The following is a 5,912-nucleotide window of genomic DNA, read 5'->3' on the forward strand; positions in this document are numbered from 1 at the left end:
CAGGTTCATCCATGTTGTTGCAAATGGGAGTATTTCATTCTTTTTTATGGCAGAGAAGTATTCCATTGTGTATATATACCACAGTTTCCTTATCCAATCATCTATTAATAAACATTTAGGTTGGTCCCATATCTTGGCTACTTGAAACAGAGCTGCAATAAACATGGGAATGCAGGTATCCCTTTGACATGATGATTTCCATTCCTCTGGATATATAAACAGAAGAAGGATTGCTGGATCATATGGAAGATCTATGTGTAGTTGTTTGAGAAAACTCCATACTGTTTTCCGAAGTGGCTGTACTAATTTATATTCCCACCAACAGTGCAGTAGTGTTCCCTTCTCTCCACACCCTCACCAGCATTTGTTATTCACCATCTTTTTGATCATAGCCAGTCTAACTGGAGTGAGGTGGTAACTAAATGTGGTTTTAATTTGCATTTCCCTGATGACTAGTGATGTTGAGCATTTTTTCATGTATTTGTTGGCCATTTGTATGTCTTTTGAAAAATGTCTGTTCAGCTCCTTTGCCCATTTTTTATTTGGGTCATTTATTCTTTTACTGTATAATTGCTTGAGTTCTATGTATATTCTGGATATTAGTCCCTTGTTGGATGCATAGTTGGCAAAAATTTTCTTCTACTCTGTAGGTTGTCTTTTCAGTCTGTTGATTGTTTCTTTTGCTGTGCAGAAACTTTTTAGTTTGATATAGTCCCATTTGTTTATTTTTTTCTTTTGTTGCTTGTGATTTGAGGCTCACGTTCATAAAGCCTGTGCCCTGACCTAACTTCTGAAGTGTTTCACCTATATTTCCTGTTAGTAATTTTACAGTTTTGGGTCTTATACCTAGGTCTTCAATCCATTTTGAGTTGACTTTAGTGTATGGTGAGAGATGCATATCTAGTTTCATTCTTCTGCATTTGGATATCCAGTTTTCCCAGCACCACTTATTGAAGAGGCAATCTTTTCCCCAATGTAGATTTTGGTTGCCTTTGTCAAATATCAGATGGCTATAAGCCTGAGGAGTGATTTCTGGGTTCTCTATTTTACTCCTCTGGTCTGAATGTCTACTTTTATACCAGTACCATGCTCTTTTGGTTACAAAAGCTCAGTAGTATAATTTGAAGTCAGGCAGTGTTATGCCTCTGGCATTTTTTTTCTTTTTCCTCAGGATTGCTTTGGCTCTTCGGGGTCTTTTGTTTTTCCATATGAAAGTTAAGATTGTTTTTTCCATTTCTGTGAAGAATCATTGGTATTTTGATGGGGATCGCATTGAATCTGTAGATCGCTTTCAGTAGTATAGACATTTTCACAATGTTAATTTTCCAATCCAAGAGCATGGAATATCTTTCCATCTTTTTGTGTCTTTAATTTCTTTCAGAAGTGGTTTGTAATTCTCATTGTAGAAGTCTTTCACCTCCTTGCTTAAATTGATCCCTAGGTATTGTATTTTTTGGTGGCAATTATAAATTGGCTTACTTTCTTTATTTCTCTTTCTGTTAATTCATTATTTGAATATATAAATGTTACTGACTTGGGAGCATTTATTTTGTATCCTGCAGTGTTACTGAAGTTATTAACCAGCTCTAGGAGTTTTTTGATAGAGTCTTTAGTTTTTTCTACATATAGTATCATGTCATCTGCAAATAGGGAAAGTTTGAATTCATCTTCTCCAAACTAGATTCCTTTTTTTTCTTTCTCTTTCCTGATTGCTCTAGCTAATACCTCCAGTACTATGTTGAATAGAAGTGGTAAGAGTGGACATCCTTGTCTTGTTCCTGTCCTTAAGTGGAAGGCCTTCAATTTTTTCCCCATTTAGAGTGATACTGGCAGTGGGCTTGTCATAAATGGTTTTTATTGTGTTGATATTTTCCTTCTATACCTAATTTGTTGAGAGTCTTTATCATGAAATAATGTTGAATTTTGTCAAATGCTTTTTCAGCATCTATTGAGATATTCATATGGTCTTTGTCCTTGAGCTTGTTGATGTGATGTATAACATTTATGGACTTTCATATATTGAACCATCCTTACATCCTTGGGATGAATCCCACTTGATCATAGTGTATAAATTTTTAATATGTTGCTGTATTCTAATTGCTAATATTTTCTTGAGGATTTTAGCATCTAGATTCATCAAGGATATTGGCTTGTAATTTTCTTTTTTAGTTGTGTCTTTATTGGGTTTTTGGTATCAGAGTTATGTTGGCCTTATAGAATGAGTTTGGGAGCATAGCATCTGTTTCAATTGTTTGGAACAGTTTCATGAGAATTGGTATTGACTCCTCTTTAAAAGGTTGATAGAATTCAGCTGTAAAGGCATCTGGACCCGGACATTTTTTTGCTGGAAGATGGCTAACTACCACTTCAATCTCCTTGCTTGTTATTGGTCTGTTCAGGTTTTCTATCTCTTCTTGGTTTAGTCTTGGTAATTTATATGTGTCTAGAAACTTATCCATATCGTTCAGATTTTCAAATTTATTGTCATACAGTTGTTTATAATAGTCTCTAATGATTCTTTGTATTTCTGTGGTGTCAGTTGTAATGCCTCCCTTTTCATTTCTGGTTTTTGTTATTTGGGTCTTCTCTCTCCTTTTTTTTTTTTTTTGTTGTTGTTATTGTTGATCTAGCTAATGGCATGACTATTTTGTTTATCTTCTTGAAAAATCAACTTTTAGTTTTTTGATCTTTTCTATTGTTTTGGGGGTCTCTATTTCATTTAGTTCTGCTTTGATCTTAATTATTTCTTTCCATCTACTGCCTTTAGGTTTGGATTGTTGTTGTTTTTCAAGTTCTTTGAGGCATAGTGTTAGGTCGTTTATTTGGAGTGTTTCCATTTTTTTGATATAAATATTTACTGCAAGAAATTTGCCTCTAAGTACTGCTTTTGCAGTTTCCCACATGTTTTGGTATGATGTATCTTTATTTTCATTAATTTCTAGAAATTTTTTGATTTCCTGTTTAATTTATTCTTGGACCCAAAGGTCATTCAGGAACCCATTAGTTATTTTCCATGTATTTGTATAGCTTCCAATGATTTGCTTATTGTTTATCTCCAGTTTTATTCCAGTGTGGTCTGAAAAGATTGTTGGAATGATTTCAGTTTTTAAAAATTTGCTGAGACTAGATTTGTGACCTAATATGTGGTCTATCCTGGAGAATGTACTGTGAACTGATGAGAAGAGAGTGTATTCTTTAGATGTTGGGTGAAATATTCTGTATATATCAGCCAAGTCCAATTGATCTAGGGTGTAGATTAAATCCTGTGTCTCTTTGTTGACTTGTTGCCTGGAAGTCCTGTCCCATACTGAGACTATTAATGTTTTAGGTCCTATCTCCTTCTTTAGGTCTAAGAGTGTTTACTTGATTTATCTGGGTGCTCCGGTATTGGGTTCATACATGTTTATGATTGTTACGACTTCTAGCTGGGTAGTTCTCTTTACCATTATATAATGGCCTTCTATGTCTTTTTAAATGTTTTTTGGTTTAAGGTCTATTTTGTCTGATGTAAGAATCGATACTCCTGCTCATTCTTGGCTTCCATTTGCATGGTTTATCTTTTTCCATCCCTTCACTTTTAGTCTATTAGTGTCTTTTCAGGTGAGGTATGTCTGTTGAAGACAGCACATACTTGGGTATCGATTTTTAATCTAGTCAGTTAGTCTGTGTCTTTTGGATGGGGAGTTTCATCCAATCACATTTAGAGTAGTTGTTGAGAAGTATTGTTTAATTCCTTTCATTTAATTGCTACTTGTTTAGGTGGTTTAAATATTTTTTGATCATTATTTCTCCTCTTAGTTCTCTTCTTCAATGTGAGTTGGGAATTTAAGATGAAATGATGTAGCTTCTTTCTCTTTCTTGCTGGCATTTTTGTTTTAACTGTGGGTTTTGCTCAAAAATGTATTCGTGATAAAGGTCACCATTATTCCGATTCCACATGAGTGACTCCCTTGAGAATTTCTTGCAGGGCTAGTCATGGGGTGGTGAACTCCCACAACTGTTGTTGTCGGGGAAATACACTATTTCTCCCTCATTTCTGAAGGAGAGCCTTACTGGGTAAAGAATTCTTGGCTGGCAGTTTTTTTCTTTTAGTATTTTGAATATATCGTTCCACTTTCTTCTGGGCTGTAGGGTTTCGTTTGAGAAGTCTGCTGTTAGTTTGATGGGGGTTCCCCTATAAGTGACCTGATGCTTTTCTCTTGCTGCTTGTAGAATTCTTTGTCTTTGAGCTTTGCAAATTTAACTATAATATGTCTTGGGGAAGATCTTTTTGGGTTGAATCTGTTTCGGGGACTTTAAGCTTCCTGGATCTGAAGTTCTCTATCTTGTTCTACACCTGGGGAGTTTTCTGTTACTATTTCCTTGAGTAGGTTTTTGATAGCATTTCCCTTTTCCTGCCCTTCACGAATACCCACAAATCAGATGTTAGAGTGCTTGAGATTGTCTGCTATCTCTCTTAGGTTTTCCTCATTATTTTCTATTCTTTTTTCCTTTTATTTGTCTGCCTGAGTTATTTCAAAAAGACCATCTTCAAGCTCTGAAATTCTTTCTTCTGCTTGCTCTACCCTTCTGCTCAAGCTCTCAGTCATGTTTTTTATTTTGTTGAGTGAGTCTTTCATTTCTAGAAGTTCTGCTACACTCTTTTTTATGGTATTAATCTCTTTGCAGATTTCCTCCTTCATATGCTGGATGTCTTTTCTTGTTTCATTGAGTTCTCTAATTGAAGATCGTTGCTCAAAATTCTTTTTCAGACATTTCAAGGATTCTCCGTTCCATAGAGTCTGACTTTGGGGCATTACTCTATCCTTTTGGTGGTGTCATTTCTTCTTGATTGTTTGTACTTCTAGTGGGTTTTTTTTTTTTTTTTTTTTTTTTTTTGCCTATGCGTGGTTATATGGTAGGGGGGTTGCTTCTTCTATTACACTGAGGCAGGCTGTGGAGTGGCCTTTGTTGCTACTGTGGGGGGTCAGCTGTCTTTGCTTGACAGTAGGGATGGTGGTGGTTATGTTAAACCAACTTGGATCCTGTTCAAGATTCTGTGGTCATAGAATGAGTCCCTAGTGTATGGAGTTTTGCTGGGCCAAACTTGGTGGGTCAGTTCCATAGGCTGGTGCTCTCCCCTGGGTCTGAGGCATGATGAGGGGCCACATGGAGCCACACATTTCCACTGGCTGGCTGGCGCCAGTGGGCTCACCTGTGTGGTGATGGGTCAGGGTGCTGGGGGGTCCTGGGGCTCCCCCCTGCCTGGGTCCAAGGCAGTGGGGTAAAGGGGCTGCATGAAGCTTCACAGTTCCACTGGTTGGCTGATATCAGCAGGCTAACCTGCACCTTGCCAGTTCAGGGTGCTGGGGCCAGGCCAACGATATTTTTCTCTACTGTATTTTTTCTTGATTAACAGAGGAAATGTACATTAGCTGAATAAATGCCATATATGACAAGCCCAAAGCTAGGACCATCTTAAGCAGTGAAAATTTAAAACCTTTCCAGCCAGTAAAATTCGGGAAGGAATTTCTAAGCAGAGATAATTTGCAAGAAAAAGAAATGAAAGGCAAGCAAATAGAAATAGAAAAAGTCGTGGTCTTTCACATAGAAAGATGTAATGGCTCCACCAAAAAACAAACGAACAAACAAAAATCTTAAAACTCAAAGACAAATTTAGTGTAGTTGCAGAATACAAAACCAACATAGCAAAACTGATATCATGTTTACACACTAACAACTATCTGAAGCAGAAATTAATAAGACAATCCCAATTACGGCAGCATGTAATAAAATTAAAAGTGAATTTAATGGATGATGTGGACAATGTGTGCAGTGCAGTAAACACTGTAAAGAATTGATGAAAAAATTTTAGGAGTTCCATCATGGCGTCAATGCAGTTGTCTCTTACTCTGCTCGTTGAGTGAAGAAAA

This window comes from Galeopterus variegatus, unplaced genomic scaffold, assembly GCF_000696425.1.
Source record: "Galeopterus variegatus unplaced genomic scaffold, G_variegatus-3.0.2 Scaffold3890, whole genome shotgun sequence".
NCBI lineage: Eukaryota > Metazoa > Chordata > Mammalia > Dermoptera > Cynocephalidae > Galeopterus > Galeopterus variegatus.